We start from the raw sequence: 23751 nt of genomic DNA, 5'->3' as shown, positions 1-23751 counted from the left end.
GGGGATAGAAGTGAAAAAGAGAGGTAGGTACACTGTGCTCATAGAGCTTATTATCTAATATAGGATCAAAAATAAATAAAACACACAAATAAATAATAAAATAAATAAGCATATGCCAGGTTAGAAAATAATTACTAAAATAAAATAAGCCCAGGAGGAGTATTCTGAAGCATCTAAGGGTGATAGATAAGTTGATCAGGAAGCACCTCACTGAGGTGACTCAAGTTCTTGGGGAATTAAGAGCACACCCTGTGAATATCTGGACAAGGATCTCCAGGCAGTAGTAACTGTGAGCACCTGGACCATAAAGTGGACACATGCCTGGCTTGTGGGAGGAACTGATGTGTCCAGTGTGGCTGCAGTAGTAAGGGAGAAAGTGCAGGGGTGAGGTCAAGATCTGAGGTGTCACAACAAACAGCCTTGCAGGTCACAGAAATGACTGGCTGTTACCTGAAGATGACAAGCCACGGGAAGATATTGAGCAGGAAGCACCATGATCTGACTTATATAATTAAATGTTGAACACAGCACTCTGGATGCCATGTTAAAAGTAGCTTAATGGAGATGAAGATCGAAGTCAGAGAGAAGAGATCAGAGGTTATTAAAATAATACAATGAATCAACAGTAACTCATGTCAAAGTGCTAGAGGATGTTGTGAAGAAGTATTTGGAGTCTGAGTATATTTTTGAAGGGATATTTTCTAAGTGTTATGGAAACTGAATGATAAATACCAAATTACCCCCCAATTTTTTTACACTGATTAACTTGAAGAATGGAATTGCCACCAGCTGACTTACACAAATACTTAGCATGTGGATTGAGTTTCTTGAAAGAAGAAATTTTCCTTAAAGCTTTAAGTTCCCTTATTTGCATGAGTCCTTCCAAGATCTGGAGGAGGTCCTAAAATATGTTCATATGTTCACAGCTCTCTGTAAATTTTTCTGAAGATATTTCAATAAGAATTATCTAAGGACTATTGTTTCTCTTTGCTTTGTCTCTCCATCCTAATTCTCTTGTTTTTTTGGTGATGCAAGAATTGCAGTGGGTACTTTTGGGACTCCACTTAATTAATTGAGGACAATTAGATTGAATTGAATGGGATATATGTATCACTTCTTTGTAGAGTTTCAGCAAGCCACCCTGCTTACAAATGATTGCTGTAAGTATGTGGTTTATGCTCCCACTGTTCATGGCACTGTGACACATCATACCAGGAATTGCAAAATGAATACATCCTAATGTGAGAAAATTCAGATTATTAAAGCAACAGTGAAAGAGAAGCCAATATCACTGACTTTGAGATACATAAAGAAAATAAGAAACTACTTGTGAAAAACAATATGTCAATAAATTGGATCACCTAGATCAAATTATGAATTTGGAGAAAGACAAAAACTACCCAAATGAAATTATTAAAAAATAGAAAATCTAAAACAGACCTATAACAATTTAAAAGAGTGAATGAGTCATTTTAAAATGTGGTAGCCAGTGTAATGACACCCCACCCCCACCAATTAACCTCTGGAGCCTGTGAATATGTTGCCTTACTTAAGATTTTCATGTGATTAAGTTGAAGAACTCGTGGTAGGGAAATTATCCCCTCAGTCAATGGGTTCAGTCTAATTTTGGTTTTCTTAGATGCAGAGAGACTTTGAAGCTGGTGTCTAAGTAAGATGAGACTATTGAAGAATTGGTCAAAGAGATATAACACTCATGGTTTGGAAGTAGATAAAGGATATCAACAGACAGGTGCCCTCTAAAAGCTGAAAAAGTCAGAAAAAAAAAAAAAGAAATGGATTGTCCCTAAGGGTCTCCTGAAAAGAAACTTAAAAATTTAGTACTGCTGACACCTTAATTTTAACTCATAGAGATCTGTTCTGGACTTCTAGCCTATAGAACTGTAAGATAATAAATTTATATGGGGCACAGTGGTGCATGCCTGTAATCCCAGCAGTTTCGGAGGCTGAGATAAGAGGCTCTCAAATTCAAAGCCAGCCTCAGCAATGGCAAGGCACTGAGCAACTCAGTGAGACCCTGTCTTTAAGTAAAATATAGAATGGGAATGGGGATGTAGCTCAGTGGTTGAGTGCCCCTGAGTTCAATCCCCAGTAACCCCTGCAAAAAAGAGATAATAAATTTGTGTTTTAAGCTTAGATTTTGGTTATAGCCACAAAGAAACATAAAAACCTCCTACTATAGAACCTCACATCCAGAAAGTTCACTTGTGCATTCTATCAAATATTTGGGGAAGTATTAATACCAATATTATCATAAGTCTTCCCAAAATTAGAAGAGAGAACTCTTTCCAACTTACTCTGAGAAGTTAGTATTGCACTGATACCAAAACTAGATACAAATATCTTAAGAAAACTACCAACCAGTATCTACTCTGAACATAGATACAAAAAAAAAAAAAAAACTCAACAAGGTAATAGCAAATTGAATCCAGAAACATATTAAAAGAATTATTCACCTTGAAATTTTTCACTGGAATATAAAATTTAATATATTGATGTCAATGCAATCTCCATATTTGCATGATTTCAATAAAACAGAGAAAGCAATTGACAAAATCCATCACTTTTTCAATTTAAAAACACTGAAAAAATATACAGGAGTAGAAAGGAAGTGTTTCAACCTGCTAACAGCCATTAGTGAAAAACCCCCAGCTAACATCATACTTTAGAGTAAAAGATTTTACTCCTAAGGTTAAGAACAAGACAGGGAAGTCTCCTTTGGCTGCATTCAGTGTTGCAGTGGAGATCCTAGCCAGGGCAACTAGACAATAGGAAAATAAAAGATATCCAAATTGGAAAAGAAGATATAAAACATTCTCAATTCACAAACAACATGAGAAATAGAATATCTGGAATAATTAATAAATATCAATCCTAGAATTAGGAAATTCAAAAGAAATTTCAAGAGTGAATGAGTCATTTTAAAATGTGGTAGCCAGTGTAATGACACCCCACCCCCACCAAAGTTGTAGGCTATAAGATACATAAGTTAATTTGTCTATGTTCAAGAAGTGAACAAGTCAAAAATGCAATGGTGAAAACAATTAGGCACACAATAGTATCAAAAAAAAAAATAAGTACTCATGGTTAAAATTAAAATACAAGATAAATACCTTGAAAGCTACAAAATATTGTTAAAATTATTTAAAGATCTAAATACATGGGAAGAAATCCTATGTTTATGGATTGAAAGACATAGTACTTTTTATTTTTTAATTGGTTTTAATTAGTTATACATGACAGTAGAATGTATTTATGCACTCTGATATATCATACAAAGATGGGATATAATTTCTCATTTTTTTCTGAGTGCACGTGTTGCAGAATCATATTGGTCATGCAGACACACACACACACACACACACACACACACACATATATATATACACACACACACAGTAATAATGTCTGTTTCATTCTACTATCTTTCCTATCCCCATATCCCCTCCCCTCCCCTCTCATCAATTCCCCCTAACTAATCTAAGGTAACACTAATCTTCCCTAGTTCTCTAGTGACCCCCTGCCCCGCCTTATTGTGAATTAGCATCCACATATTAGAGAAAACATTCAGCCTATGGTTTTGTGGGATTGGCTTATTTCGCTTAGCATGATATTCTCCAACTCCAACCATTTACTGGCAAATTCCATAATTTTACTCTTCTTTAAAGCTGATTTTTAAAACAAATGTATTACTTTGCTGGGGGTGGGGGGGGGCTCTTTGCTGATCTTTTGCCAAAAGATCCCCAAAATAAGCAACAGTTTCTGCTCATTTTATGCCAGATTCTTTATCCATATACTGATAACTTTTTTTTTCATTTTTATGTTATTTATTTATTTATTTATTTATTCTGGAGAAATGTGTATACAGGTCCCATGATTATTTTTAAGTTTTTTTTTTTTTTTAACGTTATCCTTAGTTTATTTGGAAGAGCAAACAAGCTACAAGAACCTGAAAAATCTTAGGAAAAGAAGAGAAATGGTGACAGGCCAGCCTTATTAAATATTAAAAATACTATGGAGTTCCTATAATTAAAACAGAGTGGTACTAAAGCATAAATACAGGGAAAGAAACATAGATCATGAAAGAATTTCAGAAAAGACCCAATCTTACATAAGAATTTAGCCTATAATAAAGTCTGCCTCTTGAATTATTAAGGAAAAGGTGGATTTTTTTAAATAAATTATTTTATTTGGGAATAACAGTAAGTATGAAAGACATAAATAGAGGGATTTTTCATATTGACAAATTCAAAATAAATCATATATTAATCCTTAAAATAGTCACTTAAAATAGTCATATAAGTTCAAAAATGAAATGTAGGTGAATTTCTCTAAAACCTTGAACATCAAAATTTTTCTTAACTTTGTCTCAATACCCAGAAGTAATCAGAGAAAAGAAGGTTACATTTAACTACATAAAATTCGTTTTTAAAAAATTGTTTTGCTTGGCAAAAAAAAGCACCATAAGCAAATTAAATACATTTATTACATGTATCTTATGTATATAAAACAAAGGACAAACTAGGAAATATTTCATCTCACAACATAGGAGAAAGATTGGTATTCCTATTACATAAAGATTTGTAAAAAAAAAAAAAAAAAACTCAGTAAACTGGTATTAAAATAAAAAAATAATATAAAGATGACCAATGCTGCTCATTACAAGAGAAATCCACAAAACTACCCTGAGGAACAAATTATTACCTATCAACTTGCCAAACACTAAAAGTTGGGCAACATGCTCTATTGATCTGGCTGGAGTAAAAATGGGAACTCTCAAAGGTTGCTGGTAAGAATCTACAATCATGCAATCTTAAAGGAGGGAAATGTGTCTGTATGTAGAATTACATACACACTGACCCTTTCCAGCACTTTGGTTTCAAGGATTCTCCCCCAAGAGAAAAGATATAAAATAACAAAAGATGCCTATAAATCTGTTCATTATATTTGTTGATGATAACTTGTTTCAACACATTTCACAACAACAGAGTCATCTCAGTGTTTAGAGAGACCATAGTTTTAGTACGGGTTTATTGATTTTTTTAACTTATGCATTGAACTCCAAAGTTGCTCAAATTGTTACTCTTTTCTTTCATTTCTGTGCCTTTTTGCCTCACTTCAAATTACTTGTTTCTAAAGTAAGAAATATGTACACTGTCAATTATTTTCCTGAATATTTATTCATTAATTTTTCTCCTCCGCCTCCTAATTGTCTGACTACATCATTTGTCCTTCTTTTATTCTCATTTTGATTTTCAAATGTTCTTTCATCTTTCTACTAGTATCAATGCCTTCTTTGCATACACATTTGTCATTGGCTGAATGTTTGAGACCCATCACCTATCCATAATGCCAAACCCCCAAGATGAGGTTTTTTAGAGACAGAGCCTTTGCAGGTAATTAGAACAAGATTCAGTCATGAGTGTAGGGCCTTCACAATGGGATTAGTGGGCTTAAAAAAGAAAGAGAGAGAGAGAGAGAGAGACAGAAACAGAGATTTATTTTTGAACATGCACCAAGGAAAGTATGTGTAAGGTCATAAGAAGCAGTCTGCAAGCCAGGAAAAAAAAGCCCTTGCCAGGAACCAAAGATTTTAGCACTTGGATCTTGGACTACCCAGCTTCCAGAACTGTGAGATGTATCTCTCCTGTTTAAAAGCCAGCTAGCCTATGGGACAGTATTTTGTTATGGCAATTTAAGCAAATTAAGATATTCTGTTATTAGAAACTGTTTACTACCAACTTTCAAACAATCTTTCTCTCTAATATTACTGTCCTTTATTTTAACTATTACCGGTATCCCTCTTTTTCTATATGACATAGAAACAAAGGCAGTTTTTGTCTTTGAGTTCTAAACTCTTTTCTCCATCATGGTCAGGATCAAACTTTATTTTTGTAACATTAATTTTCAATTTTAATTGTGTTTTAATATTGATAATTTGGAAATGTTTCTGTCACAAAGCTTACTAATGAAAATATAATTTAACTTGATCTTGACCTTCCAGTTCTCCACAACCATGAAAGGAATAAAAAATCTGTTTGAGTCGCTCAATTGTATATTGAGCCACTCTGTTGTATTTTGTTATGGCAGCCTGAGAAGACTAATGTAATTACCATTCTTGGAAACAAAGGTGTGAATTATCAACTTAGAAAATCAAATCATCATTGAACAAGGTTGATTTTATATATACATTAGGAAATTTCACATTTCTACTCACCAAATAAATGAATTTGATTTTGAAAAAAAAAAAAAAAGAAAATATAATTTAAATGTTTATGGTTGTTGGCAAATTTGGACAATCCTCTCTCCAAGTTTCTTTTATATGTAAACTATAAGATTTGACAGGAAGTCAAGTTTTCTTGTGCAGTAGCTAATCACAAATACATTTTGAATAGTAATAATCAGACCGCAAGGGTGCCAATAATTTCATATGCTTAGCTTTGCCTCCATATAGCTCAAACATGGTTTCTCTTCCACCCATATACTTCCACTTCCGGGTGATATTGGACATCTTCATATTGCAATGAAATCTCTGGTCCTACACCTTAACCTCAGAAAGTCAAATGGAAGAACACAGAAGATATGCGAATAATTCTAGACTCCATTCCTACACCAGGTTAGCAGGAAACAGCTTAACCATAAACAAAAATGACTGAAAACATAAATATATACCACTAAAACTATCTTTCCCTTAAATGCAGTCCAACATGCCATTCCAACATGACCTGAGAGAAGGGAAAATGCAATGAAAGAGAAAGCAATGTGATAAAAGACAACGGCTCTCAACTATTCACAGTTAAATTGGTTCATTTTTTGAAAACTATAAAAAACATTCAACCACATGGATATACTGCTAGGACCTCTCTCTCCCAGGGGAAGCAAAGGAATCTGAACCTTAAATTCCTTTAACTTCACATTAAACTTGCCAGTGAATAGCATGTGTCATCTACAAACTGTAGTCACATTTTCTAATTCCACTGGTCATTTGTATGTTTGTGAAAATTCTACAGAAAGAAACAAGAGAACATTTATGCAACGAGAGACGTCAATGTGATGCTCAAATGCTGTGGGATAAATTGGAGCAGGGCCAAGGAGAAGGGGTGGTACTGATGAGAGGAAATGCAGCTAGTGGAGAAGACAGATCAATCTTGCCTAGAGATGCTAAGAATAAAAAGGGAAGAGCAGTTCAGACCTAGTCATCTGTTCAGAGTTAAACACAAAGCAGACCCTTTTATCTTCTCACTCTGTAAAATTGGAGAGAGGGAACAATCCACAATTGTGTACACTTGTCACCCTCAAATCATTTTATAAACTGTGACAGTATTAAGTGTGTATTCTAGGCTTTAAGACTTTCGAAAATTCATTCCGATATCCCTCTCTTAGAACACACTTTCTAATGGTATAAAGAATCTGTGTAACATTGTTTAAAGTGTGTCTGTGAAATCTGGAGAATTTACAGTTCTTTTTTCCTCCAGTCAAACTAAGTAAGGAAGTAGGCTGGGAATCATTTTCTATTTAAATTGCTGTAATTGTGAATTGTCCTTAACTAAATCACCCAATAAATGACTATCTTAAGCTTACACTATTACATTTTTCCTGAATCAAATCCCTATGCAGGAAACAATAAAATATTACACAGCCAGATTAATACATAAGTGCTAAAAGCATTACTGTAGAAAAAGAGACAGGGGCCTCATTTTATTTTCAGGTATAAAACATTATTGCAGAGCTAACCTATAACTCCAGGTTTAAAACTTCAACAGCATAGTCATTTGAGGCACATACTGAATTAAAAACACAACCCAGTGTACCAGATCCATCAACATAACAACAACCCCATTTTACAGTTTAAAGTGGAAATTTTCCTGTTATACACACATTGGCCTTTTTACATGTCTTTTTATGAACACAATCATTTCACAGTCCACTTGATTTGACTTTGGTCTGGAGACCCATAATAGTCAGCCCTTCATTTTCAGAAACATCTCCATTCTTAACGCAAATGAAGAGCTCACGTTTCCTAGTATGTAGAATAAAACTATTAGATACAGAAACTAAGGGCTTCAACTTTTGGGTATATAGCCTTGAGGAAAAAAACATTTTATTGAATTGTGATTCAACCACTACAGCCTTTAAAAATCAAAATATAACTAACAGGAAAAGAAAGAAAAAAGAAAAATAAAACTCCAGCACTATAGCTTAATTCTGAAAATCAAGAAATGCCACACGTGTTCATACTCTAAACTCATTCTATATTTGCACATCTTCATACATACAATTTTCTTTCCTAGAGTCAATAACTACTTGATTATACACTGTTCCTTGTTCCTTCCCACATAATAATGATGATGATGATAATAATAATAATAATAATAACAATAATAATAACTTTAATAAAACTTAATTCATTCCCTCTTCTTTTTCCATTCATACTTCCACATTTCTCCTCTATTCTCCTTGTTGAACACTGGTCACATTTTAGGAGCAAATGTCAATTACATGTCCCTACTTTAAACTATTACAATATCTGAATATATTCACATCCCTAAGGTATTTTTATGCATATCCCTAAGGTATTTTTGTAAACTCCCTGTCTAGGAATGAATTTTTATGGTTCTTCTGTGCTGACATGCAAGCAGTTTATCTATTCTTTCCCATTAAGGGAAACAGAATCATTATCTTGACCTGTATCAGTGGCTACTCTAACAATTACCATTTAAGATGGCTCTCAGAGTGTAAAAGTAATGTCAATCACCCGCCCCAACCTCCACCCACCATCTTAGACAATTTGAAAGAATGAAAAGAGGTTACTATGAATCCTTAAATTAGTCGTTTAAAGGCAACCAATAAAATCTACTGGGAAAACATCTATAAAAAATGCATTAGGAATTTTTATCTTAGAGCTAAAGAATAGAATCACAGGTGAATTGGCCCTTGACCTTGTCATAAACTAGTTTTATAAACTTTCTACCTCTTGATTAGCATCACTTTATGCTTCTCAAAAAAAGTGCTGAGATTCTGATATTTACCCACCTTCTCTTTCTCAAAGTGCCATTCTTCCTCTTTCCACTAAATCCATGAGAATGTCCATTAAGTCTTTCAAGGGGTAAGACTGTCTGAAGCTGAAATCTTTATAAGCTCTTTTAGTAAAGAAAAACATTCTACTCTCCCCTGAAAGTTAATCAATTCCGGGGCTGCAACCTATTTCCATTTGAGAAAAGAGCAGGAAACCTGTTCATGCCTGGGGAACAAATATAATCTCTTATATTTCTTTGATGTCCTCAAAGAATCTAACAATGTCAGAGTGCAGTGTTCGCTCAAAGATACAAAATATTCGATGGTAAAAATCTTGAAAATGTAGCATTTTACTATTGCTGTGGTTTCTGGCACCTCCTGTGCAGTGGTACCCAGAGATAATCTCTGACATGGTGGGGAATGTATGAGGGGTAATTGAAAGTAAAATAATTATTTTTATTTCAAATGTGCATTCCTGAAAAAAAAATGTTTAGAGAAATCACAAATGGATTCAGAATTTTTCTTTAATAGATGACTGCAAATGTTTCATGCCTCTTCACATAGCCATATGTACACCTGTATAATATAGCCAGGCAAGTCCATCTAAGGGGAGGACTCTCATGGGAAGTAAAACAAATCAGGTCCCATTGAAGAACACTCCCTAATAATTTCTAATTTAAGAATTATGTTTTTATAAAAAAAACTAGGTATCTATACAAGTCCATTTTGTCTATAAGGACTCATTTTATTTTTTATAGTGTTGTTGAATGTCTACTCAATATACTAATGTTTTAGGATGTCAGTCACAAGGGTAAGTAGCCTATATTATATTATATTATATTATATTATATTATATTATATTATATGGAAACTTTTGGTCCAGCCATCTTTTGTTTTGTTTTGTTTTGTTTTCAGTGCTGGGGATTGAACCCAGGGTCTTGTAAATCCTGGGCAAGTGCTCTACCACTGAACTACATCCCCAACCGCAAACATCTTAACAGTCAAGAATTTTATTCTCAAGGATTTAGCACAGAAAAACTTTCCCCTGCATGGAAAATAAGTTTTTACTGTGTCTCAACTTACAATTAAAATTTGTCACAATTTACCCTTACTAAACAGCAATTTCTCACACTTACTTTCTTCTCTACTTTCACCATTACCCCTCTTTACCTGTGCAACTTACCAACATAAGAAGTTCTCTAGTTCAAACACAACAAGAATCATCACTATCCTAATCATTTCCTCATGGCTTCTCATATTAGTCCACTTTAATTATCTTATTGTAAACATATTGAACACTGACAATTATATCATTAAGACATGCTATTCAATGTGCAGCATCCCACACTGCGTAGTTTTGGTGAGTTGTGGTTTAGGTTACTACTCAACTAGTAGACAGATTTCTCCTTTAGCTCACTGAGTACCTCGAAGTGTCCTTGCCTTTGTTTTGTAACTCTACCACATAAAATGCAATTACAGATAAAATCCCTCTCGAGACTGGCTTTTCATTGTCTCTCCAAAGTACATTTTCTTCACGCATTAAATCATATCCCAGGACATCCTACAACACTAGCTGTAGCTCGGATTCTTGTTTTCTCTGTGTTAAAGTGACCAATTTATATTCTTACTCTAACATTTATGAGTTCCAGTCAATTCTGGGATCTTCGCTGTTATAATCACATTTTTTTAAAAAAGAGTTACTAATACAATAGGCAATCAATAAACACAGCTTGCTTAAAATAAAAAAAAAATTAATAAAATACATTATTGGGTCACTAAATAACTTATTGGCTATTTTGAATCCTAAGTTTTCAAACATTTAAAAAAATATTTTATTCCCTCTTTATATGCATGGCTGCTATCAATTCTGTGGCTTTTGGCTATAATATTGTGTTGATTTTCATCTAATACCCAATAATAACTGTTTTATCTTCTTGTTATAAACCATCTGGCCTTTGAATTTTTAGTTATCATCCCATAATGTGAGCCTGGCTCAATATGCCCAGATGACATTTTACTTTGCTTTTAGTGCATTTGTTTTTCTCTCAGTAAAATAAGTATTTTAACAGGAACAGGTGTATCAAAACTGTGATCTTTACCTTTTGTACTAAAATTATGCTTAAATCTTCCGTAATTAAAAGTTATCTTACAAATTTCAAAAATCTGCTTGCTTTGTTTCTAAATGTTACCACATTTTAAAAAGATTTATAAGTCTTTCTCCCTCTTTCCTTTTTTTATCCTTTCTCCCTCCCTTCCTTCCTTCTTTTCTTCCTTCTACCAGTAAATCTATTATGTACTTATTTTGCTCTAAAAAACTAACATAATAGATGCTGAGGGTACCACAGAAAATAAGGCAGGCTCTTTAATTGGTCTCATAAACTATTATGATGCACTGACACGTTTTGACATTTTAGGATCTGATTTTTAAATGCTTTCATTTATTTCATTACAATTCTAAGCCAATGCTAAATGTACAATATTGGTTAAAATCCAAATCGGATCATGATGGAATCCTACTTCTTATATCCACCAGATATTTCATGTCTTTCACGTAGGGTGAAATCATGTATATTAATGTGCTTTTTCCTTTTTAAAGGTGGATATTTTGGTAATTGTGATAAAAAAAGACCTGAGTGAATATCTTAAAAAGATCCATGTATATTATAGTCCCCCTCATCCTAAGTAGTTAAGTTCCAAAATCCCCATTGGATTCCTGAAACTTTGGAAAATAGCAAACCCCACATTTTCACCTATGTAATCACACCTATTGCAAAGCTTAACTTACAAATTAGGCATAATATGAAATGAACAATAATAAAATAGAACAATCATAACAATATTCCATACAGTTATACTATTATGTTCTCTCTCCCTCCCTCCATCCCTCCCTCCTTCTCTCTCAATCTGCTGTACTCATACTTTTTATTTTTGTGATGATATGAGATGATACAATGCCTACATGATAGGATGAAGTAAGATGAATATTTTAAGCACTGTGACATAGTGCTTTATTACTACGTGAGGGTTACTTAAACACAAGCACTGCAATACCATTAAAATCAATCTGATAACTAAGACAGCTCCAAGGTGACTTATGGGTGGGTATTATATGCATAGTATATGTATACATTATACACATAGATACGCTGTACAAAGAGATGAAACACATTCCAGGTGGGATGGAGCAGGATGGCATGAGATTTCATCATCTTACTCAGAAGAGTGCTGATTTTAAAATTTATGAATTGTTTAATTGGGAATTTTTTATTTAAAATAGTCAGACTGTGTTTGACCATAGGTAACTAAAACCCCAGAAAGTGAAACTACCAGGAAAACAATTGAATTTCACAATTTCAAAAGGAGGATAATTGTACTACAGATGTTGCCTCTATCATTGCTACGGACAAAATTCAACTGTGTTCTTCTGAAGGTCTATGAGATACAGGTTTACAACACATAATAATGGTCACAAGGTGAATGGGATGTGCATGGTGTTCTCTCTATCTTCAATAGGAAACACATTTCTTTCACAGACACACACAAAAAAATCTCATGGTCCAGCCTTGCCTCTAAGATACTGTATCTTCCAAAAGGGGGACTCTTTACTTACTTGTTCAAAGGTGACCCCCAGATTAAGAGTGTCCATGATTAGATTATTGAAGATTTATCTCCCTTCCTTCAGGCAGCAAATTATCCAAAACTGCCAACTTCTGCTTTTCTTTACAACAGTGGAAATGAAATGACTATTTGTTTCCCATCTCTCTTTGAAGCCTGGAAGAGAGAAGGAAGGCAGGAGCTCAAAATATTGAAGATTGTTTTGGCAGACCAAGCAGCCAGCTGTTAACTGTAGTTCCACAAAACTAGCCAGGGATGTCAGTAGCTAACTCTGGCATCTGTGTTATGAATGACATCTCAGGATAAAATCCCCCCTCTAGTTTCTTGGCAGCCTAAGAATCTCAGACTGAGATGAAAACATGGCTTTCCATGCTTAAATGAGTTGCTGGAATATTTTGGATCTGTTTGAGCCAGTATAAGATTTGTTCACATCTCTGAATTTCAATCCAAGTTTGAAATGATATTCAGTCCCCAAGAAACAGTGACTTACAGTGAAAAATACCTTTAATTGGTTCAAAGATCCAAAGTTCCATTACCTCTGAAGAAAGAATATTTATACAGGTTTCTCTGATCTTTCATCTTCCTACTGTTGCTTTTCCTGATCCAAAATGAAAGGGAAGAGTCTTTCCCTTTTACTGTTTGAATTACAGTACTAAATTTGGAGGCAAGCAGAAGGAAATAAGCCTTCTTACTGGCCATAGTTGTTTAAATTTCAAAGATTATACAGAAGAATGTGGCCTTGTTCTGTTTACATCATTTTATTCATTTTCAGTAGCAGTCTTAGATATTGTATCACAGTCACATGTTTTTTAAGAAGGAAAATAAGCAGAGATATAGGCTTGGGATGCCCAATTCACAAATGGGGAAAACAATGCTTGCTAATAGAACATGTCTAAAAACAGGGCAGGAGATAAATAGGTGAATTAAGCCACCATATGCCCAGTCAATTAACTAAAAGCCTAGCACATTAAAAAATGCTTATCTGATTTAAAAAGAGAATGCTTTGCCTAATGCAAAGAAATGAAAATAGGAATTAAATCATACTTTTCTAAGAGTTACGGACAGTCAAAATGCTTTACAACTATGTGTAAGCATAATATTTCAGGAAAGTAAATGAATTTCACAATTACTTTTGAAAATTCCTTCTTACCTCAAGACATTATGGAAAACCTTACATGCTTATGTGGTGATAGATGCATAAATACACACAGAGAGAGAGAGAGAGAGAGAGAGAGAGAGAGAGAGAAAGAGAGGGAGTTATACAAATTACAAATATATCTCATTGTAATGGATTAAATTCCTCAAAAATAATAGATCATATATTTGGAAAAAACATGGTGAAATTAAGAATACCTTCTGTAATATTCCAAAATTGTATATCTTAAGTAAAATATGATTAAAGCATCATTTCTTGCTCTGGAAAATTGTCTATCTTTTAAACTTTTTTTTCTTTTTTAGGAAATTAATATTTAAAGATTTAAACCTATTTATTTCACTTTATGGGATTCTATATAATAATTATATCAGCCATGTGATGATAAAGAAATTATTTCAATGAAGTCTGATATTATTTTTTAATATTTTTTAGTTGTTGATGAACCTTTATTTTATTTATTTATATGTGGTGCTGAGAATCAAACCCAGTGCCTCACACATGATAGGCAAGCACTCTACCAATGAGCCACAACCCTAGCCCTGAAGTTTGATATTCTATTTTTACTCTTTGATTTCAACATTAATATCAATTTTAAAATAACACTTTATTGAGCATTTACTATGCTTAGCATCATGAATTTGTAATATTGCTTTATTTCATTCTTACACCAATCCTGTAAGGTGCTATAATTATTCTTACTTGTTAGATAGTAAAATAATCTTTTTAAAAAATTGCATAGGCACCAAAGGCGATAGAGCTAGTTAGTTGTTTCACATGTTATTAACTCTTAATCCCTTGCTGTTAAAATTAATGCCATATATTTTCCCTATAATATTTATTCATCCTCAAAATTTTTCTTAAGAAGTAGACAAATATTTATATCACCAAGGTTATATTTACCCAAGAGACCACTAGATCCACTACAAGACCTGCTCTTACTATAAACAATTGCCCACTGGAAGTGAATTGCAGTGAATTATCATACCTGGTTTATTTATTTAGAATACAGAAGCATAGGACTTACTGTATGTTTCTTCAATAAACAGAGGATGGGGAGCAAACATCCAGCAGTTCATTGTCTAATAATCCACACAGTCAACTGTGCAGTCAGGGCTGCGTGGTCACACTGGCCAGTCATGGTGAAAAGAAGATGGAAATGGAGGGATCTACTTTGAAATCATTTTCTTTTAACTAGGCAATATAATCAACCCAACTAGATAACCTTCTATCCATACTTAGATCAGTACAATGCAATTTTTTTTTTTTTTTTTAGTTTTAGGGATTTAACCCAGGAATGCTTTGCCACTGAGTTACATCCCTATCCTCTTTTATTTTATTTTTATTTTGAGACAAGTTCTCACTAAATCACCTAGGCCAGCCTTGAACTTGCAATCCTGCTGCCTTAGCATACCAAGTAGCTTGGATTATATACATATGTCACCGTGTCTGACTTATAAGGATTTTTTTTTTTTTTTTGGTGGGTTGCTACTGAGGATTGAACTCAGGGGTACTTGACCACTGAGTTACATCCCACCCCCCATTTTATATTCTATTTAGAGACAGTGACTCACTGAGTTGCTTGGCACCTTGCTTTTGCTGAGGCTGACTTTGAACTCACCATCCTCTTGCCTCAGCCTCTCAAACCGCTGGGATTACAGGCACGCACCACCATTCCCAGCTGCAAAGAATTTAGGATCAGCAAATTTTTGCTTATAGTAGAACAGATAAAGAAAATTCATAACCCTTGTAAATAGTGGCTTAAGTGGCAGCTAATAAATAGTCAAATAATCTAAAACACTAACTTAATATATCAAATAAAATTGTTTAATTTTATAACATTTGTAAATATCACAATACTAGCATGTTATTTTCAATGTTTTTAAAACTAGTATTGAAACATTCTCATTCAATCAAAACAGATGCTCAAAGATTTATTAGCCATTATTGTGACATAAATTATGTTCATATCTGTTTTAATGTAGGCTAAAAGTATTTACTGTTTAGAATAAATCTCTAATCTTTGCAGGAAGACAGGAGGAAATTACCTTTTCTTGAGCAATTATATGTGAATTCAATGTTTACTTGAGTGACTTTAATAGACTATCTCAAGTTTAAGGATTCATCCTATTTGACAGTTTTCATTAATCTCCTTCAAATTTCATCATAACTGCAAAATTCAAATAGAGATGAATATTCAATTGTCTTTACTGATAATTTAAAATAATGTCATTCCATTTTTATACATAAAATAGGATAAAATAATTTTCAAGGGTATAAAATATCCTGATCTAGATATTGGCCTTTCTTAATTATACAGGATAGGAAACAAGGTCAAAAGTATTTTCTAATGCAATTTATATTATTGATGTTTTCATTACCACAAGCAAGTTTCAGCAATTTTCTAGACATACCACAGAAATAGACATTTTTTATTGCCTCAGTGTAGAACAGAATTCTCTCTTCAAAATAAGAATTGCACCATTTAACCAAATATTTAGTTTTGTGCATCTATTTTAAAAAGAGTTCACTCAGTTTTCCAATTGGATGATTATTGCTATCCTCGACATGGTTGGATTTAAACACATTTGAATGAAATGTTTAAGTCAGAGTTTAAATAATAGCAAAGAAATAATTGATGATTTGGTAATTTTTTAAATAATGGGAGAGTGGTTTCCTTTACATTTACTTCTGAAAAAGAAAGAAATTCTGCAAAAGTGTTCCTACATATGAAATATCTTAAAAGGCTAAGCTCTAATCACCGATTTCTCCAGTCTGTCAGTCTTAAAATATTGCAGGGCTGAGCTCCCAGATGCCAGCTGGCAGCCTGGTTTAAAGAAGCGACAGCCTAGAGAACTGTACAAACGAGCTTATTGGTTATCTCCTTGCTGCATGTCCTGAAGTTGCTGCCATCTTATGAGCAATCACCAAGGACACTGTACAGTCAAAAAGTTAATTAAGAATCTAGGCAGAATTCCTATGGCATTGTGGTGCCTACTCCTTTTTAACCCTATTTGTTACCATTTTTAATATGCTGTTGTGCCTTCAAACTGCATAATGAATTCACTGGAGGATTTTCTGAATATATTCATATCCTTCAATTAGATGAACAATTGAAAAAGTTATTCCTCTAAGAATGAATCTGATAGAAATTCTTACTTGGCCGTTCATCAAAAACACCATTGCATTTTCAAAGCAATTGTTTGAAGCAATCAGTTAAATATCAGAATTTTATATAGGTTTCTCATTTTTTTGGGTTGCTCAAGGGAAGTCTGCCTACAGTATCCTGCTGCTTTGAAATGAAGAGAAGCAAGGAACTATAAAGGTAATTTAACTTTAAATAAACCTACTGTTCAGCAATGCTCAGCAGTCATAAACGAATACATTTTGGGGAGTTATGAATACTTTATCAGAGCCATTGTTCTTTTTAATGTATTTCTGAGGCATTGCAAGTACCATAATTCCAAATGATGTACCTTAGAGTTCTCACAAAATACACTTTGCCCTTAAACCAAAGGCCAAAGAAGAGATCAAGATGAGTATGATTATCATTACACTAAACCAGAATTTTTAAAAGGCCCTAGATATGCAGGTTACAAGCACGTAAAATGTGTATCCATGTTAAAATAATGTAGGATTACCTTGATGGCCAGAGAAGTTTGAGTGTTTAGGAATAAGTATGATATTTATTAGATAACCACATTTGTTTTTACATTTCTTTTCCTTCTGGTTTTCTGTTTTTCTGACTGAGATATTTATCACACATCAGCATGTACACAAAGAAAAGTAAGAGGAAATGTCTCTATATTGCTGCAGGCTTGTTGACCTGATCACAGGTCTCTACTTTTAAATTAGAGCTAATGGTGAAATTTGGGAGGTGGGGGGGGGGAACCTGTGAATTCAAGTGAAAGTTATTAGGAAGAATCATTCATTTTCTCATTCTGAGGGGGCAGTGTGGGACAGTCAATAGAGGGGAGAATACCCATTTGTTCCAATCTCCATTCTGCCACATATGTATCACATAACCTTAGGTAAGATGCTAAATTTTTCTCATTATACTTCAGGTCATCATCACAAAAATATGAACAATAGTAGAACCTCCCATCTAAGGTTTATAAGAGAATTAAATCAGAATTTCATATGAGTAGTACTCTCTTAGGACATAAATGGAGAAAAGTCCTCCAAAAACATTACTTGCAATCATATAACTCTTGATTTTTTTTGTATTTACTACATAAAAGTGCTGTACTATAAGATTGGATTACAATAATGTATGATACATTAAGAGACTCAATTAAGATAGATTCATCAAGGAAACAGCAACAAATAATTATAACAGAATGTTTGTGATAAAAATGTGCACAGAAATTTATAAAGACCTTTTACATAAGCAGGGGACAAAAGGAAAGGATTCCAAAGAAGATACCATCTGGGCTTATTTTTAAATGTAAAGAAATAATATCTGAAAAGTTCTAATTGACTTATATTTACTTGGATCCTTTATATCTACTAGAAGACTTGAACTCTTCATCACCTAATCTTGTGTGCAATTGTATCTGTGGTAGCTGAGAGAATTTAATGTGCAATAGACAGATACAAATAAGAAAATAAAGAAAACAAAATCAACCATGGATAATATGTTGCATCTCCTTCTTGAGGTCTTTGTGATAGATTTTCCTAGGCATTTAAAGAGCTAAACATAGTAAGAGAATTCTATAAGACTGGCCCAATATGGCTTTCTAATAAAAAAAAAAAACTACGGGGGAAAAATCCCTTAGGAAAAAAACATAAAATTTTTATCATATGACAAAAATTTGAAAACAAGGGAAGGCTTTGAAGTAATCTCCTAGGAAAAATAGTTATTTGAAATACAGGAAAAAAAACAGAAAGTTGCAGACTCACCAATCCAGGGTCCCAAGAAGTCCAACACTTTTAGTGTATACTTAATTGAAATGCATTTCTTGTCTTCTATATGCCAAGAAATTTATCAATCACAATAACTAAGGAAGTCACCACAATTGTCTCTTGTTAAGCATGGACAAACTACATCGGAGGAAGACAAATGAGGACAAGTGAAAATTATATGAAACTTGCCATTATATTAGAATAAGTACTCTTTGTCTCAGAAAATCCTTAGGGGTAACACTTGAGCTAAAATCACAGGAAGGGGTTAATCAAAATGCTGTGGTAAAAGGAGAGGGGGACACAGGAAAGGAATGATGATGAAATCATGTTTTATCTTGGCTTTCCAGTTTAAGTTAAGCACAAAACTCAGTCTTTTTAGCAGTCAGAAAATTTGACCTGCTGTGTTATATTTACGTGATCTCTCTTGGGTAGAGAAGAATTACCATAGCTCAGTCAATATCCAAAAATGATAACATGACAGTTTCTAAGGCTAAATCTCTTCTCAATATAGGATATCCATGAAGCCTAGTATGACATTCATTTTCATTTTGCAAATAGCTCTTCTAAAATATATTTAAATGGCATTCTGCTTCAAGACAGAGACTGAAGAACTTTGAGACTCTATGAATTATTCCGTACTAGTCAAGCACATAGGGTGGTGAAGGAAGGTGAAAATAACTATCAAGGGTAATTTCATAAGACTTCAAAATTCATGTGGGAAAAGACTGAGAGAAACAAGAAAATATGTGTACCATGAAAGACCTAAAAAAGGGCTTTGAGGAAATCTATTTGAGCACAAATTTTACTTTTATTGAAAGCAAAAGAAAAATCAGCAATATCCAGTATTCTCGTTCAGTCCTTCTGCTAAAGAACTAAAACAAAATCTTACTGTAGCACAATATGCTCTTAGGAAACAGCTTGAATTAACATTACTTATGCTCTTGGTAACTTTTGAAAGAAACACTTTAGAGTGAAAACCAAAATAGACTGCTTTTAAAATAGGAATTGGAAAAAAATGGAGGCTGTGGCACAGGCAGGCAGAAGATCAAAATGAAACACCCTCAGTTATTTCAAGTGGTGATGGGCTCTGTCCTGAGGGTGGGGAAGAACTGATTGACAGGTGGTTAATTGTGAGAACAAGTGATTTCTGCAACTGGTGAGATGGGAGAGACAGCTAAGGTTTAAATAACTCCTGGATATAGAGTACAATAGAAAGACAAGAAGCAACAATTTCTCTTCTAATTTCAGATGTCAAGAACCATGATTTCTGTAGATATAAGGGGCTTAGGGTGGCTCTGTAGGTGAACTCACCACTGCCCAAGCTCTCAGACTAAGAAAACAGATTTTCTCAGCAACTTGTCCCCAAATTAATCAAGTTTACAGAGATTGATTCCTGGAAATCAGGATGACTGGGCAAAGAACACAAACAAGCAATTTGAAAGAGAAGTAAAAATGACAAACATATGAAAATGTATACAGCTTTATAAGTCATCAAGAAATTAACATTAAAATGAAGACATATAATTGTTAATTTTTACACTTAAAAATATAATTAATAGTGAAGCCAAATAGATCTGTCAGTAAACAATGTTCCCCATCTACTCTTTTCAGAAACATAGAATGATACAAATTTTATACAGGGTAATTTAACAAAATGTCTAAAATCTTCTCATAAGTATTTTTGGTCCATATCTAGGAAATTATCTAAGATTTTAAGATTAGTTGGAATATATATAAAACTGTATATACAAGGATGCTCTTCAAAATATTTAGAAAAAAATAGAAATGGACAGAACTCTAACTTGATGGCTTGGGAATAATCTCAGGGAAGTAGAACTGGGAGAACTACAATGTTTTAACAGGAAGCTCAATTTGTTATAACTACTCTGTTTGGAAAAAGACTCTGGGAACCAAAAGCAGATGGTCTGCTATGGAAACACAAAGGAAAGAGATCCATTATCCAAAGGCCCTAACCAAAGAAGGCAAAGTGGCACATTCTATGTCTGAACTACCTTTTAAGCAAAGATAATTTCAAAAATAACTCATCTTAAGACACTTTTAAAAATCATTCCATGCTCTTTTTCTTACTGCATGGTCATCAGACAAATTTCTGATAATATATTTGTCCATTTTTAAAAATAAGGACTAAATTGTATCATCTGAGCCCCCAAGAATTATGCTCTGCTTCATCATTACATTTATACTTGGCATTTATTTAAGTTACATTCTTTTTATAAAGTCATCTTTGCTTTGACCTTAAAATTTAACAGAAAAATTTCCAAGATAGTGTTGGGTTCCTATGTATCACTCAACAAGCTGCCCCATGGTTAGGATCTTATACCATGATAATACAGTTGTCACAACTAAGGGACAGCTTCAGTACATTACTATCAACAACACTACACACTTTATTCATATATTGACTTTTTTTTAAGGAACTGAGATTCCATACCTAATAATATGGTGAAAACAAACCGTATGTAACTTTAATATAATGAAAATATCTAAAAAGGTGGGTGAGTGGCAGAGACCAGTAATAAATAGAAATTCCAGTCAAAAGAAAAACTGGAAATTCTATTACTCAACTAGGCATTTTACTAAAATTCAAGTTTTATAATATAGCTTTGGGGGGAAGCTTTGGCAAAATAGCTATTCTTTATTCATTTCTTGGAGGAGTATAATTGCTGGCACTCAATGGAAAGTGATTTGACAATGTACATCAAAACTACATTATACAACCCTTTGCCTATCACTTTATTCAAGATTTTTTCCCTACTGGTATATTTTCACATGTTAAAAATGATGAGTTCAAGATTATTCATTACCTTTTGATTATGTTAATAAATGACTGTAAGCAATCAGTGTGCCCATAAATAAAATACCTCCTAAATACAATCAGCTATAAAAAGAATGAGAAAGTTTTCTTTGAGCATTGGGATTATTGATCAGCAAACATTTGCTCCTTTTATTCTTCCTTCAGGGGCAGAATGTACTTTTCCAATTCACCAATGTCTGGATTAATGAGAAGAGTTGCTTTGACTGCCAGGCATGGTAACTCATGCCCATAATCCTAGCCGCTCAGAAGGCTGAAGCAGGAAGATCCTGAGTTCAAAGTCAGCCTCAGCAATTAGCAAGGTCATAAGCAACTCAGTGAGACCCTTTCTCTCTCTCTCTCTCTCTCTTTCTCTCTCTCTCTCTCTCTTCTCTCTCTCTCTCTCTCTAAATAAATAAATATATATATATATATATATATATATATATGCATATGTATATAGCCAGAATTAGACAGGCAGTCAGCATAGATAGGTAAATCCAGTCAGGCAATTTTGAGTGAGTCCCAGGAAGCTGGAGACTGACTCCTGAGGGATTGAAATATTAATTCCTTCAGAGTCCTTCCTTCACCCTTGTCAAGAACCTGCACCTGCTCTTACCTGTTGTCAAGGTAACCTGTCCCAGGAATTGCCCCTTCCTAAAGGGAATTATAAAGTTATTAATTAATGTGTCTTAGGCTGCACCATCCTGCCCTTCCACCTTCAGCCCACCTGTTTCCCACCTTTTAGCCATCCCACCTAGCATTCCTGGGCCTAGTCATGCACACAGGAAGGAGAAAGATAAAGGGGGAAAGGCAGGAGAACAAAGGAACCTAGGACACATAAAAAGAGCAGAACACCTCACTTCTTGGGATACCAGGATACCCAATGGCCCCCTTCTCCCTCTTGGGAAAAGTCTATGTTACCCCTTTTTAAATAAACCCTGCTGTATATGCTTGCCTTGGCGTGCTTCTCTACTGTTCAAACTTCAACATTTGAGGGAGCAAAACTCATCATCAATAACTGGCGATATTATACACACACACACACATATACTAAATGTGACCCTGTCTCTAAATTACACACACACACACACACACACATACACACACCCATAAAAGAAAAGGGCTAGGGATGTGGCTCAGTGGTTAAATGCCCCTGGGTTCAATCTCCAGTACCAAAAACAAAAAATAGAGTTGCTTTGAGTATTAAGATGTAAGCAGATATGAATGTAAGGACAAAAAGCACTTTTGCAAATGTAGGAATTTTATTATGACAGAAATGGCATGGCAGAGTCTGTAAGCTCTCTAGAGCTGTGGTAAAAAGTAGTACCAGCTAGACGGCTTAGAATATCAAAATTATAGTCTCAGTTATGGAGCTAGGAAGTCCACAAACAAGGTTGGTTTCTTCTGAGAGCTGTGAGATGGAATTCATTCCATTCCTATCCATTAGCTTCTGGTACTTTGCTGACTGGTTGCTGGTACTTTTAAGTTCTTTGGCTTATAGAATCAACACCCTGACCTGTACCTCTGTTTGCTGTTGGTGTTCTCCCAGTTTGTGTGTCTATATCCAAATTTTCCTTTTGTGTAAGAACATGGTTATATCCTATTACTGTCCAATAATTTGCCAGTATGACCTCATTTTTTATATGCTGTATGAATATGTATACATCTGCAATGATTCTATTTTCAAATAAGGTCATATTCCAAGTTGCTTGGGGTTAGGCTTCTAAATGAATGTGGCTGGCAGCAGTGGGTAGTCAAGGGGAAAGACATAATTCAACCCCTAACACAAATCTATGGAGAAAAGTGATAAAGTTGGATTTTTACAATATGTAACAAAATCAGTTCTAAGTGAATTAAATATTTAAATATGAAAGGCATTTTTTAAGTTTCATAAGAAAATATAAAGAAATTTTATATGACCTCAAAGAGGAAAACACATCTTTAATAAGATACAAACTATAAAAATTTTTAAGTAAAACTCTTAAGTTTTATTACATGAAAATTAAAAAGAGCTGGCTACCTAAAATATCAGCTACTCAGGAGTCTAAGATAGGAGGAATTAAATTGGAGGACAATCTGGGCAACTTAGCAAGACAGTCTCATAAAATAAATATGGGGTAAAAATGGGAGTTCATAACCCACTTGAATCAAATGTATGAAATATGATATGTCAAGAGCTTTGTAATGTTTCGAACAACTAATAAAAAATAAATAAATAAATAAATGTTTA

The sequence above is a fragment of the Marmota flaviventris genome, chromosome 2 (assembly GCF_047511675.1).
Source record: "Marmota flaviventris isolate mMarFla1 chromosome 2, mMarFla1.hap1, whole genome shotgun sequence".
NCBI classification, from domain to species: domain Eukaryota; kingdom Metazoa; phylum Chordata; class Mammalia; order Rodentia; family Sciuridae; genus Marmota; species Marmota flaviventris.
Note: the sequence above shows the minus strand (reverse complement) of the source record.